The sequence below is a fragment of the Anas platyrhynchos genome, chromosome 6 (genome assembly GCF_047663525.1).
Source record: "Anas platyrhynchos isolate ZD024472 breed Pekin duck chromosome 6, IASCAAS_PekinDuck_T2T, whole genome shotgun sequence".
NCBI classification, from domain to species: Eukaryota; Metazoa; Chordata; class Aves; order Anseriformes; family Anatidae; genus Anas; species Anas platyrhynchos.
In genome coordinates this window covers 17,502,114-17,521,775 of record NC_092592.1, presented here as the reverse complement: position 1 = coordinate 17,521,775, position 19,662 = coordinate 17,502,114, and the positions used below count along the sequence as shown (strand labels likewise).

At 41.9% G+C, this 19,662-nt stretch overlaps 1 long non-coding RNA gene across 2 annotated transcripts in view; it reads left to right on the top strand.

Annotated features, from left to right (window-relative positions):
• Positions 1–18,127, top strand: part of LOC140002726 (uncharacterized) — a 70,582-nt gene extending 52,455 nt beyond the window's left edge. For both annotated transcript variants that reach the window (XR_011810005.1, XR_011810004.1), the window contains 4 exons: positions 5,705–5,908; positions 6,064–6,176; positions 11,818–11,936; positions 15,378–18,127. This is a non-coding gene — a long non-coding RNA (uncharacterized lncRNA). The remainder of the gene's footprint in view (positions 1–5,704; positions 5,909–6,063; positions 6,177–11,817; positions 11,937–15,377) is intronic.
• The last annotated feature ends 1,535 nt before the right edge of the window (positions 18,128–19,662 follow it).

Genomic DNA, 19,662 nt, shown 5'->3' with positions numbered 1-19,662 from the left:
GGAAAGCTGTTAGCAAGCTGGTGTCCCCTTCATCATTTTTAATTTTACTTTTACTGCCCTTCATTTGCTTTGACGGGTTGATGTTGCCATGGTGCAGTTGAAATTCTCATAAAAGTGCTGTTACCCTTTCAAGATGGCTATTTTTTCCTAGGGTTTATACCACATTTTATAGTTATGTCAGAAGGTTTACTTGGTTTATGAATTCTCCAAGCTCTGATGTTGCTCTGAAAACTCTGGGTTGCAGTTCAGCTTTTGCCTTTTAATTTGTGCGATTTAACAACCACTACATCAGTGTGTTATATCCCTACATAATTAGAAAGCTCATTTAAAATGTATTCTTTTGTTAATCAGGGTACATAAAATTTCAGCCTGTCCCTCAACTCTTTGATCTTTTTTTTTTTTTTTAAATGAAGCTAAAAAAAAAAAAAAAAAAATCTGTATACAGCTATGTGGTTCCTTTTCATACTAACCCCTCAACTTGTAAATGATTTATCTGGTGTAGGAAAATAATTTTAAAAGACATTTTTATTCCCTATTAAATAGCATCTCCAGTATTCATAGAGATACTCTTACGCTCACAGTGGAAGTCAATTCATGTCAGATGTGAATTGGTCCCATGGTGTTTTTGCAGTCACTACTAATTTCCCTTTTGCTTGCTCTGTAGTGATTCAAGTTAAGGATATACAGAGTAAAAGGTTTGTCAGTAGCGGTACAAGTTAAACTTTGTTGGAAGATGTGTGTTTTTTTTAAAACCAAAGTACATGTTTTGATAAACTTGAAAGGTATTAGTCATTTAGGAATGTGTTATATGACCCCTACTCAGTGTGAACAATAGCCTAATTTCACAACTTGAGTAGGACTTTGGGGAAAGGATGGGTAGAAAGGGCAAGAGGAGAGTGAAGTATGACTCAGTATGAAAAAAAGAGGTCAGAGCTGGGCCCCACTATGTTAAATTCTAGAAAAGTAGTTCATGAAAGGTAAGTCCTGTAAGGGCAGCTGGTAAGATTCATTCATTTGCTACCATTTCTATTATTGTTTTGGAAGAAAAAGGGAAGTTAATAAGTGAAGCATAGCTGGCTTTCATAGCAATACCAGTGTTAGGGGAAGGATGGAAAGTTTTAGACACAACTCTATTGACTTAGTATTTAATCCTTTCAGCACAATTAAAACCAAAAATTAGAAGCTCAGATTTTGCTGTCTCTTCCATAAAGCCCTCCGGGAAGGCACTGGAAAAAGATATCAAGCAGTGCGATTAACAGCAACACGAACTAATCCAGAGATGAAGTCAAGTTGCACTTGGACATAATATTTGAATGATCACAGTTTTTGAGTTTCTCAAACCTGGTTTAGTACAAATTTTTACACTAAAATAAAAAGAAATAAGCAAACAAAATTAAAATGTTAAATAAAAGTCAACAAGCAAATAGAAGACCCAGAATCAGTCCTACAAGGAAGTACTGGAAACATCAGTTCTTGTGAGCAAGTCCTTTGGTGAAACAATATGTTGAAGAACCATAGTTAGGTATAACTTCACAATACTTTGGGCAAAACCTACAGAAAATCTTGGATATCTACACCTCTGGAGACACAAACTGTATGGAATGCATAGTCTAGCTCTAATGGGAACAGGTATTATTAGTGTCTTCCTCAGCTTTGCTTTTATTTCCCTACACATACCTCTTTTATGCTGTAGAGTACCAACTGGTACAGTCGTTTATATTTATGCATAGAACAAGGACTGTTTCCTCACATATGAAAGAGTTATATCTTCTAAGTGACAGAAGAAGGCAGCTAGTTTTTCTGGATTTATTACGCACTGAAAATTAGGTTTGCCCCTAATATAAATGTCGCATATTAAAAACCCTGGAATTTAGAAGAAAGCTTGTCTTTGGAAAACAAAAGGTAAGAAAATTACATCTAGTTATCCCAGTCATCCAGCAATAGATCCAATCAGGTCATCTGAAATAGGAATTTGTTTCTATTTGCATCTGTAAGTTAGGAAGGAGCATAAGGGAAGTGGAAAAACAGGCCATCTCAATACAAAAGTATTATTATAGCATCAGGCAGTGATGCATTTTTTCCTCCTAAGTTAATAGGTTTGTTCCCGTCACCCTTGCCAGAGTACCATGCAGCTCTATGTCATTATTTTTGTTGAATGACAATGTAAATGTCATCATAACTGCGATCTACCCTTAAAACTGTATCATTTCATTTTGGTCTCTTGTTAAATACTTTCATCCCTAATCGCCTTTTCCTTCAATGAGAAGACTTACAATGACAACTACAGCACAGCTGAAAAACAATTAATCGTATCAGTCAGATTCTCATAATGGAGCACCTTAATAAGAGCAAGTTCTGTACTTCCTGAAGGCACAAGATAAATTAGGTTCGTAGTCTATTATTTGAACAAGAGTATCTGACTTATGGCAAATCTATCTGAAAGAGTATTGTAGAATTGTATTTTATCTTTAAGAAATGCGTTTTCTAAAAGTAAGATATTTACTTCTGTTGCAGTAAAGGATTTAAACGGAAGAATTTCTCTCTAATGTTTGTTGAATCGTACTAGAATGATGAGGTAGAAGAGAACCATACATCAAAAAAACAGCATGAAAAACTTAGCATTATATTTTATTTTGAGAGGGGAGGCTAAGCGCAGAACGCCCAAGGGTTTTGCCAAGAGCCCATTCTCTCTTCCTTATTCACCAAGCTATATATACCATGAAGAAGGTGACAGCACCCTCTTAAACTTTTTCTACCGCTGAAATTTACAGAGGCGCACGTTTATTTCTTCTTTTTGCAAAGAGCATCAGAATGTCAGTGCTGGATACTGCATTTCTCCAGCTTTGTATAACAGCTATAATGTAAAAAGAAGGAAGGCAGGTTTCTTTCTGCAGCTGCCCCATCAGTTTGCCCTCTTTGTCAAGTAGAGAGCCTGCAAGGAGTGAAAAGAGAATTCTGGCCTTCTTCCCAATCATGTTTTCTGGGCTTTTTCTTCCTCTGCGGTAACAACTAGTGGCAAGTATCACAGGAAAGATTTACTCTGGTGGCCATTTTCTAATGAGATGTTCTCTACATTAAGCGTTAAACCGACACCAAGGACTCATTTTTTGAGTGTTTGTGAGACATCATCGCAGAATTACTTGGTTTTACTGGAGGAGAGTCCAACTCACAGCGTAATATCTGAGAAATGCTATACCATGCTGAAATTTCCTATACAATTTTCTTGGGTATAGCTCAAATAACGCAGTCAGATTTGATCTTCCCATATAAACACTTGTTCCTAACCTTTACCCGACGCGTAAAGAGGTTTATGAGTCAGCCAGTACTTTATTGATATTTCCCAATGCCTGAGTAGGATACAAAGAAGATTTGAGGTGGTTGAAGTATCTCTTTATATAAAGTTTCTTAAGGAAGGAGACTTATCATGATTTTTTCACTTCCACCTTACTGTTGCCTTCATTTAACTGACTCGGTGTCTTTGGCTGTAATTTTGAACTCCTGCGATGAGCTGGACTTTTTCAACAATTTAGATATGTTGGGTTTAAAAAAAAAAAAAAAAAAAAAAAGGTTTATCAAAACAATGAAGCTTTGCTATGTTTTCAACTACTACATCTGGAGACTGAAGAAAAAGAGCAAGGCGAGACGGTAAACCCTAGGTGCAAATGAGCTACTAGAAGTAGGGTTTCATGGCCATCAAAATGTTAATAGGAGTTGAGTTCAGCGGTGCAGTTTTTCCCCATCACAGATACAGAGTGTCTACCTAACCAGGTGGAGATAACGGACCGCATAAGTCCTTCTGGTAAAGCAGCTTTGTTTCAGAGGAGTAGACATGATGTCACAGGTACTTACAGTGATTATTGGAAAACCCGCACTAGAAATGATATATGAAGAAGCAAGAAAACTGAGGAAAGCATTTACAGATCCTTCTTCCGATGTTTAAGGGTGTACATAGCTACTGGGAACCTCTCTCCTTTCTTGCTCGAAGTAAGAGTTCATCTCCTTCCAAAAGACCGGGCTAGATACCATGCTGCTATCACAGCAGCAACTTTGGGCTCTGTTTTCTTCCAGTTGTGGAGACAGACCTCAGGACTAAGGATCCGTAATGAAATTAGGAGGGATGCACGTCCATTATATATATATATATATATATATATATATATATATATGTGTGTGTGTGTGTGTGTTTGTGCGTGTATAGATATATATACATGTATATATAAAGCCACTTTAGAGATAGGTTTCTTGAGTCGCAAGACGAGTTAACTCCTTCCCTTTTTGAGACTTCAGATTCACACATGGCAATCATCCTTTGTGCCTTGAGGGCTTCATGGGTCAATCTGTTGGTCTTCTGTGCATGTCCCACTAGTTCAGGATGGCAATGACCAGCTAATGTGTCTCCTTCAGCATGTGGGCACTTCATCACATGGGACTCTTCCGTAACGTATTATAGGAAGCTCACGTTTCTGTCCTCTAAAGATGTATTTTTAACAACCAAGATCTCAGCTGAAGTTCTGGACTGTCACAGGGAGACAGACACATTTAGTCTATACAAAGTAAATGTAAGGTTTGGAGTGAAGACTGGCTTTCTGAACAGATGAAAGACAATTTGATGCCTGTCACATTGCAGCAGTAGGAGCGATAGTACTAAAATTAACTCAGCCATTAGATGTATTACGGTCTGCAGTTACAATAACGAGTCCGTCTGTAAGGTATGTGGCAAGTTTCATGAAAACCCTCTCGAATATGCCAGTAAACATTTTCCCAGATGCATGAAAAGTCTCCATAAAGATCACGCCCCAAAGTTTAGCACTTTGAGACACTTATCTTTGACACAACAGTAGGACTACTACTCCTATCAGTTTTTCATAACGTTTACCAATTTTAATAGAGATCCCTTCCATGATGTGGAAGCAGTCCTGCAATTCCTTACAATTTTGAGTAAGTATTGCTACTTTTAGAGCAGCTTCTTTCTCATAAGGGACTGAGAGGCGTGTTTCAGTGTTTGTGTAGAGACAAGTTTGGCGGTTCCGTAAGGTGGTTGACATGACATTACCTCTGCAACTGAATATTTTACAGTAAGACTTCTACTGATATCCAGTAATACGATGAAACACAAAAGAAAACATGGTATCATGGGGAACTGAGGTGATATTATTTCTGGAAAAAATACTCTCAGGAAAAAACATCACAAGCATTGATTTTCTATCCAGAAATTTACAAAACATTGTGTTTGCCATATCAGTAGTATAGACCTCGTCTTACATGCAAATAGCATCCTGTGGACCTCACTGATAGCAACTGAATGTCTTTCTGTCATAAATGGCAAAATCAGAACCGCAGTGATCACAGCAAAATTTGAACGTGGCGTCAGGTCTGCTAGAGCTATCCTTCTCTTATTCCTATCTTAATCTGTGCGGAGGCTAATATAAGGGGCCTCTGATCTAGAAGCGAACACACTGCAAATAGTAATACTAGGTAGTTTTTGCTTGTTTGCCTAAGATACGTGTTTCTCTGGCTTAGGGACTATCAGTATTCAGAGATACAAATGTTTGTTTAGTGTGATTTTGCTAGGCCACTCTAAATGGAGGAAAGGTTTGCCAGAGAGTTTGTAGAATGAAATTGTACTGTTTCATTTCTGAATCTAAAGTTGTCAAACTTCTGAATCCTGGGAATAACAGTTTTCCTCTCGGCTTTTCCTCCTCAGCTTTTCTTGTATTTTGAAGTATAAGCGCAAGACTTTATATCCCATGTTTCGTAAGATCGGAGGTTTGAGGATCCTAGGAGCGTGTTTCTGGTGAAGATTTTTTTCTGAAAGAACTTTATCACAAGCAGCCGGGTGGACTCTGGCACAGCTGAAATGTCTGATACCAAGGCAAATGACATTGCTTGAAAATGATGGCCATGAAATGTGAGTACACTGCAAATCACTTGGCTGCAGAGTCTCAGAATAAGAGTGCTGCAGAGCTGATGTATGGACCGATGTTGCCATTTAATGTGGTTTCCCAGCAAACCTTTCATAAAATTCATGACTGTAGCTGACCTCTGTTACTCTGTCCCTCTCAGGAAAAAAAAAAAAAAGGCTATAACACAGCTCTCTAAGGCAGTGCACCGAAAAGTGATGTGTGATGTGAAGCAAGGTGAGAGGAATCGTGTTCGCTTCACCACAGACACTAAAGGTGAGCCTGTAGTCAAACAGTTGATTAAATGTCACAGCATATTCGACAGCCTTCCAGACTGACAAGGTTCTCTGCTGACCACGTTCAAAGCAGGAGTCTGATTCAAATCCCATTACCACCACCTCCGTTGCCTGTGAAACATCCAAAATGGCTTTACGGCTATTAAAATAAAAGCGGAATCAGCAATTGGCTGCCATCAGGAAACATACGGCTTCTTTATATTAGTATTACCACAAAATATGAGACATGATGCTGCTCATAGTGTTTAACTCTTGTATTAGGTATAGGTTTTTGGCATCTGACTTACATGTAGCTGTGAGTGCCGATGTTTCCTGAAAGCAGCAGTTCCAGTCCATCCTAGAAAGTCCTAGCTTGTAGTGTTAAAACTGGTGTACTATTTTTCATGTTCACCATATCCTAAGGACAAGGGACAGTTGCCAGTGATATATATTAAGTAAATGAATGCCACAGCAAGCTAAATCAGAGAGGCTAAAGGACTAGCTGACATGGTCATGTCTGAGTTGCTTCCAGAGAGAGAAAAGGATTGGGGGTGTGTGTGGGGGGGATATATCCAGAGGTGCTCAGGTACCATAATTACATGGAAAAAGGGTACACATTTAAACTATGAGAAGTGAGAAGGTGTAGTCTTTCACACTGTAAAATGATTCATTTAGTTTGACTTGACACAAAGGAAAGATATCAGCTACAAGTGCACACTTGTGTTGCTATCACCCAGTAAAAATATATCAGCTCTTCCATTCCTTCAGATCATAGTAGTAAACAAATATGTGCCTGATGCATGTGTCCATGTGTTAGTTCATATCTACCCAATGAAAATAATTGGTGAGTACAAATGGAGAATACAAATAGTGAATACAGATATTACGTGGCTTGTAATTGCGTGCGATTTTGATGCCCACACTATCTATCAGTAGAGCATGCCATGGTATATTGGCTTCTCTAGAAAGGCAATGTATTAGTCCCTATTGTCTGCGGCACAGGTGAGAGCAATCGCTTTCTTCTCCTTAACTCTACATTCTCTCTTCCAGCGCATGCGTGCGTGCATGTGTGTAAAAAATGAGGGAGGGCAGAAAGATGTAGAAGAGTGTGTTTCTGTTGCCTCTCTCCATGCTACCTCAGCCCAAGAGACAACATCAACTGGCTGCCTGGATGTCTGCTCCCCGAGCAGGGACACCAGAGACAGACACACCGTGTCTAGCTCAAGTGCCAATTTATTGCTGTGTAGCATAGCTTCTTATACCCATACACGTGACTTCCCTGGATCCCCGTGACCCTTTGCTCCACCCACAGTCCCTCCCAATCCTCCTCCCACAGTTTCCTGAGAGGAAAGGAATATCCCTTGTTCTAAGGCTGTAATAATGACAGAATGGCACAGGGTTTGCCTACTGAACAACGTGCCTGAAGTTTTTGCAGGTCAGCTACCAAAACCATTCTCTGCAATAGTGATGTGATAATACACGGTGGCAGCTGCATGTCAGACCTTCCGCAGCTCCATCCCAGTCATAGCCCAAACAAGCTGTATATATAGTAATACACCGTGATAGAGTAAAAAAATTACAATATAATTATTTTGTGTTATTCCAGTTCTCCCTAGAATAACATATACAGTACCTGACCTGACTGTTCTTTTATTTACTCCATAGTTATTCTTGTTTTGTAGCTATTTTCTTTAGCTTGCATCTCTAAGGTCAGTCTAAGGACAAGATGTTCCTTCCAGAGAGGAGTTGCGAGCAGTAACAAGCGAGTTGCATGTAAATGCATCATTTCTTTTGCGTTATTTCAAAACCCCAGAATATGGGGGGGGGGGGGGGGGGGTCTCCTTCAGCTCAGGATTTAGGTCCTAAATTAAGATTTTGAGGTTGATGTTATTCTTTTGATGTCTGTCAGTAATTACAGTAGAAGAGTTGCAAGGCGAAACAAGCTATGCCCATGCAAGTTGTAATTCTCTACATTGAGACTGTTTTTTGAAGTCACTAAGTGTAAGAGCCAGATTTTTGAAAAAAAATTTGCAAGATTTTAATATTTTGATAAGTTCATGTATGTATACATATGTTTTAATTTAAAAACAACGTATTGATTGATAAACAGGGGTAGGGATCGCGCATCCCGCCAGCATCATCTGTCCCATGCCAGGACATTTAATCTAGGCGTAAGTTACAACTACAGTTGTAAATATTTATTCCATGAGGACAGAAGAGGTTAACATTTAGCCAGCACGATCAAGTAATAGAAAATGAAATGGTAGTAGTTCTATACTCAGCTCCTCTGTTTCTTTATTCTTCTGGACAATATAAATGTGCTGGCAGTACTAAATGCCTTCATTCATAAGCGAGTACAAAAAGATTAGTCTCTAATTATTTCTGGCACATGTCCTTTAAATTCAAAGTCTGTAAATCGCGTTGGGCAAAGGGTAATATGTCTTAACAGGTTACACCTCCCGAAGGATTTGCTGATTGACATCAAAATTGTTTCCCCTCCCTCTCCTCTGACTGACAGAATGGCAGGTGCGAGCCAATGGCGGCGTGCTGTAATAATGTGTCAAAAGACCTTAAATCAAGACTAATGCATCTTCAAGGATAAGCTCCCAAATGTCTGTACAGCACAAAATGCAACCATAGGGCAGGTTCATTCTGGGACTAGTATATGTTTGCATTCTCCAAAAGCGCTTTTTAGTTAGGATTCTGGGAAGATTATAGGGCAGAGGTTTTGGAAGTATTTCTTCTTACAAAGTCATCATCGGGAGAGAAACGTTTCTATGCTTACTACTCTAAAGAGAAAAAACTGCTCACTTACATCTAGTGGTTTCTTTGCACAGCGATCTTTTAGGTAAAGTGTAATCTGGAGCCTGAAAGAGATAATATATATATATATACTCTGTTCAGCAACTACCGAGGGTCACGCCTTAGAACAAAGCTCAACATGTAACACTGGAAAAAGCAGATAATGGTAAGCATAAATAAGGGTGAACACCGCAGAGAGAGATTCATATAAGCCACCTCCGAGACACAGTTTGTACAGAAATTCCCAGCCTACAAAGAAAGCAAACGCAGAATCAAAAGCATGACAGGTCCATGTTATTTTACAGAGCAGTTATCTGTATAAAGTCACTATGTATTTGTACAAAGAGACCATTTGTGGCATGCATAAACGTAAATAATAGAATGAAATAGCAAAGCAGCCGTTGAAGTCCAGTCAAATGAAAAAACAGACTGTGTATGGAGTCCAGCAATGGCATGAATTCTGCCCAAGGGCAGATGAACATTACCCAACCCCCGTGAAGGTTCAGACCAGGGCCTTGTTTCTCACTTCCCATTTTTGAGGGAACTTGAGGGGAGGAATCAAGAGTACCAAATGCAGGGATTTTTTGCGTACAAAATGCAGAATGCTTTTACATGTTGTTACAGTGTCTCTCAAGACAAGAGATGTTGTATTTGCTATACAGGTTTAGTCGGAATGTTATGAATTTTAATGAGGAAAAAACGACAGTCCCGTTGATTATACCTCTTATTTGGAAAGCAATTTTTGTACATTAAAACGGTAGGGCATTTTAAGATAATCATTATCCGGAGAACCTCATGCCGAAAATTTGTAGAAAACCTGGAATTGGATACTGGCATTGTTGATGTAAGTAAAAGCCTGTCTATAATTTAAAAAAAAAAGTGCAAATGCATATATAATATTTATATGTGTAAAGAAATGGGCAAATCATTTTAGGATAGGTACGAGGCATGGGCGTGGGAAGACAGGGATTTTTCCCTTTAAATTTACTGTTCAGCATTTGCACAAGGTGCTAAGAATGGACGGAAAAGCATCTGTGTTTCACAAATGGCATGATGGCTTATAGCAAAATGTTCTGGCCAGCACAATCTAGTTGGTATCGAATGTTCTAGTAATACCATGTCAGTGTAAATAGCATACCAAGGTTAAAATAGAAACTCTGATAAAAAACAGCAACAAAGGCTAATTATTTCTTTGGCCTTAGACAACACAACTGTGGGTAAAAGGCATGCCATCCCAGCAGGACTGGTGGGAGAAACGATAATTTCTTCTGCGCCACTCCCGACCTGTGAGAAAATAGAGGTTTTAGGCTATCAGGGCTCCCCAAATAAATTAAACTGAAGGTAAAGCAATTTAAGAGCTTTATGTAATGTTTATGTGCAGCATCTTGTTTCATGCTCAGTCTGCCCAGCAGCAATGAGCTTGGGCAAGAAACGCCGGAGGTCAGGTCTTTACAGAGAAATCCAAGGAATGTTTTGCCTCCATAGAGACAGTGCTCTTTAGGAGTGTTTCCCAAAATATCTGTTTGAGTATCTTTTAGTCCTCAGCAATAGGATGACAGATACTGGGAAGAAGGAAGGACTTGCATGATATTGCAGTCCAGGCCAGGAAAAAAATACAGAACACCGTATTGCACAGCACTCTATGGTTTCTGGACACACCCAGTCTGAACAGCAGCTCCAACTTCCCAAGTTGGTATTTATTCCCAAGGAAGCGGGTATGAAGAAATTAAAAGAGAAGGCAGGGCAATTCAAAACAATAACAAAACAAACTAAACAAAGCTAAAGTGAACTAAGTTAAAGGGAAAAATAAAAGGCAAGGCAAGGCAGTCTCTATACGTCATAATTGTAGGTCAGGTAAAGGAAAAAAAAAAATACCCAAGAAAATCTTGCTGTCTGGCTGACAGTGAAGTAATAATCATGAGAACTTTGCAGAAATGGTCTACCCGCCTTTTTGAGCACAGCTGGGAGCCATTTCTTTACCTCTGCAAAACACAGCATCCTGTGACCTACCTTCACAGAAGCATTATGGCCCCCCAGCCCGTAATCTCATTCTAGGATCAAAATCCGGTTCACGTAATTGCTGCGCTGTTTTTTTTTTTTTAAGGTAAGCTGCTCAGATATGCCTACAATCAATGATCGTCAAGGCCAGCAGCACATAAAACAAAGTACATTGGCATATAATCAGTAATTGGCATTATATGCTGTTTAAATTAAGATATACGGCTAACGGCTATGGACAAAAGTTTCAGGTTTGCAAGCCAAACACCTAAACTGAGAAAGAAGTTAGGATTACTTTTGTTTCTTGGATTATTAGTAGTATTTAAGGGGAAAAAAAATGTTTGGGGGGAAAAAAAAAAGCTGAAATAATTGGTCTTTCTTTGTCTCCAAAGCAGCATTTTTGTGGTGGTTGTTAGCGCCATTTGAAGCAAGCTGACTAATTTGTGAAATCATCTATTTTTTAGATAAAACACTACAGAAATGCACACTATGATCAAGTCGTAACCTTCCACCCACACAGCCTTTTCAGGAAATGTTTCCTTTGAAAAAGTTTGTAAACTACGACAATACTCTTAAAACTCATTTTTCCCTTTGAAGCTTTACTTAACCTTTAGGCAATAAAGTTAATCACTGAAGTGAGAAATTGAACCTTTTAGTAAGGCTTTTAACTACACATCCTAATGGAACTTAAACAAATGGCGTCCCCACCACCGTGTTAGTTGCATGTGTGTTTATGTATACCACAAAAGCAAAAGAAATACTGTTCATGCCTAGAGATTTATTGTCCTGTAGTAAGTGAGAACCAGGACTGGAATATAAACAGACAATTCTTTCTTTTTAAGAACCGCAGTTTGCCAGCTTTCTTCTTTGTGACTAACGACCACTGAGAAGAGCTTCGCAGCAGTATGGCCTGTTACCAGAGCCAGAAAATACTTGTTTTTGCCTACAAAGGCATTTTAAGGTATGTTTATTGTTATTTGTCTTGTTTAGTTGTTCGTTTCTTTAAAGACTTCTCACATCTTTGACCTCCGACACGGTCTAACCAGTGCCAAGGCCGCAGCAACAGAAATTTCCTAAATCCAGGCATTTGCGATGCAGTAATTAAATGCCTGCATGCTACCTCCTTCCACCACCACCCCTCCCCCCCCCCCCCCCAGCCTTCTAATCCCAGTAAAATTTGCTGGGATTAGAAGCATTTTTTTTTTCCTGCTTTCTAAAATCAGGCAGTTTCAAATATGAATAAATCTGTATGTTAAACCACCCTCTTCCCTCACAAATACAAATCTGAATACGAATGTCAGGACCCATGTACGTGCCTAGTTTTTGTACGCGAGCATTCTGCCTATCCGGAGAAGTGATTTGACTGCTCCATATCGCATTAGACCACTGTCATTAACGACAGAGGTGTCATTTTGATGTGATCTGTGAGGCAGTAGAAGCTTTGAAGGTGAAAGATAGAATAGTCATAGATAAATGGTGCTCTGAGTATGCTGCTATCGCACCATTATCGCTGGCAATTATTTCACCAAGCGACACTTCTGATAAAAAGGCATCCGCCTTGCTACGGAAAGAAACTGCAGTTTGCTGAAGCACATGGCAGATCTGTTGATTTTTTAGAGCCTGACAAGAAGCTCGTTAGTTTTGGCCCGCTCATTCCGCACTGATCTTGAACTCTTTTACAATGGTCCTCCCTCCTTTTCCCCCTCTGCCCTGTGTTTTCCTGTTAGCTTCCTTGTCTGAGATGGCACTTTTGCTTGTATATGTTAGCGTGTCAATATTTTCTGTCTCCTCCGTACCACTTTCCTGGACGTAACCCTCTTTTATGGTGTTCCTCACCTCACCCTTAACGGTGCCATGTTTATTTCTCTGTTGGTCTAATGAGGTTGTGTTTTTTTTTTTCCAACCTTTTTATTTTAATCTGTCAAACATATGAGATCTAAGTTATACATATAAATAGCAGCAAGTCACAGGCAATGAAATTTCATTGTTACTTTTAGGTTAAATATGCGATACCAATTTGTTTCAGCCAAGCTCCATGGGTTAAGAGCTATGCCTAAATAGAGCGATACCATGGGCCTCCACCCAAAAGCGAAAGCTTCAAATAAGGGGAAGCATGTAGAGAAGATAAATTCCACCTGGAATGTGTTTATATTGACTCCTTTCCTTGGATGCTGATGCATCTCTGATGGGGAAAAGGAGACAGGAGAAAGCACAGGAATTCCTTATGTCAACTGTGTGATCAAGAAAAAGGTAAACAAAGTTACACGTCTAAGCGTTTAGGGTGAAAGGGACAAAAAGTCCATAATTAGGGACAAAAGGTCCATGATTAATCATCAGATGTTTCTTTTCTCACTAAGCAAACAAACAAAAAACAAATGAAATAATTAGGATGGTGATCATAGAGCAACAGAACAAATACGTTGACAGATATTACAAAAATGAGATAATATGAAAGGAGAAAACCATAGAGATCATGGAAAACAAACAGCTTTGGAGCATGCTCTGCGAGATTTGGAGAAAGCAATGGGTCAGTTTCCAGCAACATGAGTTTTACTGGGATTGTGCTACCCAGTTTGGGGGATTAAAATAATCAAAGCCTAACAGACAGTAGTATTTTTGCTCTAAATTAATGGCCTCAGTCTAGTCCTTATAATTATGTCTTTGCAACATTTATCATCAAGGGACAGGAGATTTAACTGGCGGGAGAGGCTCAGTCCCAGTACGAATAGGCCTGTAGGTCAGAGGTGTAGTAATGAGAGAATCACAGGAGTATGATAAGCGGATTCCACAACCTCCAACAGCATGAACCTGATTAGGAAAGACCCTATAGAACTGAAAAAAATAATCAGCTGATAACTATACAAATTGTACCATGGATACAGCTGTCATTGTGAGTGCAAGCACTTTTACGGTTTGCAGGCTTTTTTTAGATGGGGAGAGGAAACTGCACCGCAGCTTGGGCCACATATAAACTCTCTGGTGGTCGCTGTGCGGTGCACCACAATGTTTTAGAGGGACAATGGGAAATAAGTTTATATCCATGTCTTCCAGGACTTATATCCACTGTAGCTTAAAGCATAAAAGACCCTTGTCTGTAGAGGGTTTCTCTAATCTGTATTCCTCAAAAGTATCTTAGGAGTTGAAAGTAATGCAAGTAATAAACAGCTTGACATACAATGTACTGTTAAGTATTTTAGGGGACAAAACCGAGAATGTTTAGTTAGTAGAACGTGGCATTATTTGCATTAGAAAAGCACGCCATAGGTAGGCATGGCATACAACGACTCTGCCTTCTGAAAGGGACCTCTAGGTGTATCTTGGAATTTCCTAATAAAGATTAATGTAAAGCATAGTTTATAACAAGTATAGATTTTCACATCTGTGTTATAGACAGTTTTGACTTGCCTCTTGCAAGCAAAGGACATGAGAATGAGAAATGACTCAAAGAAAGGATGTAAATGAGAAGGGACAATAATCCTTAGAGCTTCTGCACGCAGTTGGCAGTGGGTTTCAATCTGGGCGGAGCACTCACTTTTCACTGAGATTTGAGATGTCAAAGAAGCATTATAAAGCCCTGCCTGCTGCTTTCCCTACAAAACTGTCCACAGTCATTCAAGGTTGCATTAACAGAACTGTTTCTTGAAAGTCCAGCTACAGCAAATTGATTCAAATGACTGTAGGAAGCATCATCACTCAGAACTATGATCTTCCCTGCAAAATCTTTGGACTGAGTCCAAGCATGAGAAAGCATCCACAGAACCTAAAGTTACGAAGCAATGTATCCTCGCAGAAGCTGATCCAGCACAATAGGGAAAGGAGGAATGCTGAATCAATCAGTGATTTCAAAGGGGTTTCTCTGTCACATGTACCGTCCATACAAACAACTGAGTTACCCCACTACCAAAATCTACATGGCTCCAAATCCCATCCTGTATTAAACTTTCCTGGCTATAATTGTCTCCACACCTAAGTAATCAATTCTTTGACTCATTGCAGGTTCCCTAGTTCAGTCCAGGAGTCATTTAATAATTAGAATAGAATCGGTCAAACTGTGTTTCTCAGAGAGACGTTCAACAGAGCGTGAGACTACACGGCAGCCAAGCCCATTGACTTTGTGTTCTCTACAGTCCTGTATTTTGCAGTTTTCTATTTCTTCTTTCCATGTACGCTTATATGCAGGATGAATGAAGGATGCGAATGTATTGTATGGACTGTAACATCGCAGAACAAGCAATGAAGTTAGTGTGTTATGAAAAGACAGAACAGAGATAGCTAATCACATGTGGTGGGGGATTGGAAATGAATTTTATGGCACACCTCAGAAAGTCTATCATAAGGAAAATCTGCAAACTTGCTGGTGGTGCACTCACTTACTTACCCAATCCCATCATCTATATTGCAGACAAAGATATTGAAAACACCAGTGCCAAGACAGGCCCCTGAGGGTCACCAGTCATCACCGACCTCCACCCAGATGTGGAGCCATTGACTACTACTCTGTGGGTGTGTCCATCAAGCCAATTCCTTATCCACAGAATGGTCCACCCTTCAAATCCGTATCTATCTATCAATCATCTCTCCAAGGTAGATGTCATCAGGATGTCATGTGGGACTGTGTCAGAAGTTGTACAAAAGTCCAGGTAGATGACATCAGTTGGTCTTCCTAAGTCAACTTGCTTGCTTGCTTACTTGCTTTTACTTGCTTACTTAAATGTGGTCACTCCATCACAAACGGCCAGCAGGTAAGCAGGTAGGTTAGGCATGATTTGCCCTTGGTGAAGCCATGCCAGCTATATCTTGGATCACTTCCTGGTCTTGCAAGTGCCGTAAAAAGCCGTCCAACAGGATCAGGTCCATGATCTTGCCAGGCACAGAGGTGTAGCTCCCCGGTCTGTAGTTCTCCGGGTCCTCCTTTCTAACCTTTTGAGAAATAGGAGTGATGTTGTGTGCTGTTTTCTAGTCACCAGGGACTTTGCCTGACTGTCGTGACTTCTTTCTTTCTTTAAAAAAAATATGATGAATGACTGATAGAGAGCGGTGTGGCTGCTACATCAGCGAGTTCCCTCAGAACCCCAATATCTGTGTCACCAGGCCCTATAGACTTACTTATAGCTGTTCGGTTGCACCGGGAGGTCCTGAACTGTTCTTTGACTACATTGGGAGGGACTCTGCTCCTTCCGGCTGTGCCTAGAGGTTTGGGAACAGGAGAGATGTGGGCAGCCTGAGTGCCAGTGAAGACTGTGGCAAAGAAGTAGTCGTGTAGTACCTCAGCTTTCTCTAGTCCTGTCATTACCAGCCCTCCAACAACATCTGTTAGAGGCAGTACACTCCTCTCTGTAGTCTTTTACTTTTCTGGCCAATGTACCTATAGAATTCCCCCACCCCCTTTTTTTTTGTTTGTTTTGTTTTTTTGCATCCCTCACCACGGTTAGGTGTGTTAGGTATGCCTTGGCTCTACTGATCCCATCTGTGCATGTCCTGACAGTGGTTTTATACGTGTACCTGGGCACACAGCCCTGTTTCCACTGTCTGTGCAGGTTCTTCTTTCTTTTGCCTAAGGTTGACTGAGAGGGTATTGCCCAGCTGTGTCAGTTTCCTGCCCTTCCTGTCTGATTTATTGGATATGGGAATAGAGAGGTCTGGCGCTTGCTCTCAGAAAAGCATCCCCAAGGATTTGTCAGCTCCGACCAGATCCTCTGTCCCCAAGGACAGTGCATCCCATGGGCGCTCTTCCACTAATGGGGAGAATAACTAACTGGGAGTGTGTTCCTCTAAAGGTGAGGGTCCTGACCTTGGTCTTTGAAAGGCTCACGTCCCCTGAGATCACGAAGCCAACCAGGGCAAGGTCCCTGCAATGCAGGCCACCTCCGATTCTAATGTGTATCTCAAGGTCATCTACAGTGGTGAGAACCGGGTCCAGAAAAGCCTCTCTTCTGCTTGGCTTGGCTTGGCTAATGCCCGGATGAGGAAGTAGGTGTTGTTCCCAGTGCATTCCAAGAGTCTCCCGGAGTGCTTGCTGTCTGCCGTGTAGCTTTCAAAGCAGACATGCAGGCTCTCGCACCACTTTGACAGGTGGGGCCCATCTGGCGTCAGCATTCCCAGCCTCTCAGGAAAGTGTCAGAGATTGTAGCACCCGAAGCCCCAAGAATGGCACTAGCTGCGCAGCTGATCTTTCACCTCATCTGTACGTTGCCTCTTCCCTGGGTGCCAGTCTCTGACAGGGAGGATTGAGGAGAACCATACCTGGGTGCCCAGTCCATTCAACATCTTTCTGGGGGACTCAGAGTCCCTTTTGATGCCGTGTAGTTTCCTTGTAGTGACCTCAGTTGTCTCTAAGTGAAAGAATAAGAATGGGTGGTAGTTGTGTGGAGGAACAACACCAGGAAGCCCCTATTTGTGTTATTATTATCCCTGACTTGTATGAGCCCCAGAGCATCATGTTTAGCATGTAGGGGTAACTCAGGAGCTAGGAGGATGTTCCCCTGTCAGCTCTCAGCAAAGATAAGGGCGCAGCCTCCCTTGTCTTGAGAGTCCATTGATCATGCCAATGCAGGATTGGAGGCTCCCTCACCAGTCTCCTGAGAGGATGTAAGGCAGGACTGCGGCTCAGATGGTGCCAGTGCTTGATAACATGTGTTAATCTCTCATTTGGATCACCATGTGCCTTTCAGCCTGTAGAGCTCCTCTTGCCAGGTGGCCACTTGCTCAAAAACTATGTTCACCTGGACATACTTGCACCCACAACGCCCAATTTGGCCCTGGGGCCCTCAGGAATGTGAAGTTCCCCGCAACTTGCGGCCCGGGAAGCTTTTTCGGTCATCAAGGGCTCTGTCTGCACATAGGCATCTGCCCCCGTGGGGGGTCGCGGCTCCTCTGTCCGGGTCACGGGCTGAGACCGCGAGTCCCTGGGAGACGCCCCAGGAGACGCCCCTGGAGGCCGCAGCCTTTCACTGAGAGGCGACCCTGCCTGCGCTCTCAGGGTCGCGCACGGTACCTCTTTGCCGGCCCTGGTCGCCGCACCCCATAGGGGCCGCCTTTGTGCGCGCAGTCGGCCCCACCTCGTCAGCCGCCCCCGTGAGGCCTGCCAGGGCCCGGCCGCTCTCACGACTGCCTCAAGGGGCCTCGGTGCCAAAATAAAGGCTGTGCCCGCCATGTCTGTGTCTGCGTGTATACGTATATATGTATATATACGCGTGTTTTTTGTATACAGGTACATATATATATAAATATGCACATTATCATGCCATGTTTCAGTTCATTCTCCTGGTGCTCATGAAAGTGGAAGGATGACCTGATCCTATATACATCTATCCAGCCTTGCAATTTCTGCCACTCTTACTGTGTACCATACAGGACATCAGGTGCTATCGCTCAGTGATGTGCTCTGTTTCAGTGCTGTACAGCGTGCAGTACTGTGATGGCATGACCTGACAGCGCTACTCCCCACAAGACCACGCGTGACTAAAGGGGAGGTTAAAGGAGATCAACCTGCACGTACCTTGCCCACGCATGTTCCACAGTCACGGTCTGGTGATAGGAACCCCATTTCTCATTTTTACCTGACTTCCTGACTATGCCTAAGGGATTATCAGTGTTCAGGAAGAGAGAGGGTGTGGTGGTTTTACTCAGGTGGGCAGCCGAGCTCCACCACAACTGCTCTCAAAAATACAACACAGAGAACTTGAGGTTTGAGATGAGAAAGGTTTAATTAAAGGGAAAGGGAATGGGGAGGAAAAAAGAAACAAAAGAAACAATCAGTCTGTGCGGAAGCACAGAGAGAGGGAAAAAAATAATTCTCTACTTCCCATCAATGAGCGGTGTTCGGCCACGTGCTGGGAAGCAGGGCCTCAAACGCGTAGTGGTTGTTTAGGAGGAACAGCCCCTGCCCCACGAGAGCCCCCCCTTTTATTGCGGAGTGTGACATCAGGTGTTATGGAATATCCCTTTGGTTGGTTTAGGTCAGCTGCCCCGGCGATGTCCCCTCCCCATCACTTGCCCACCCCCAGTCTGCTGGCTCTTGGGGGCTTGGAAGGAGTCCTGATGCTGTGCCAGCACTACGCAGCAATAGACACAACACTGGAGTGATATCAGGGCTGTTCCAGCTACGAGTGCAGAGTACAGCGCTGTGTGGGCTGCTGGAGGGAAAAGGTGACTCCAGCTCAGACAGACCCAACACAGAGGGTCGAATGTTGGGAAGGGAGCACACTTGGTCCAGCAAACAATACTGTTGGTAATCTCAGGGGACCAGTGCATACTTTCACTAGACTTTTATCTGTACTTCTGTCACTACCTGAGCACTGTTTCACTGCCACTGTCACAAACAGCAGGCTTACGCAGTTGAAAGCTGGGACTGCACTACAGCTGTTCATTGGCTCTGGACTCGCTTTTTAATTAGGGTCTTTAATTGCCATGTCCTCAGTACTTAGAAGCAGACCTACCTCTACCTTTAGACTGCACATATGTACATATACATATGCATCTACATATCACAGACAACTACGCCTGGACAAATATCTCCTTTGTGCCAGATGCTTGTGCAGGGACCAGGTGCCACATTACACCTGCATTGACACTTATTGAGCTGGTGCCTCACTCCATTTTTTTTTCATTCTCCTTCAGTACTTCTAGCAATCAGCCTTACTAGATAGGGCCTGACCATGACAGGGTATGAGGTCTGGTATGACCAG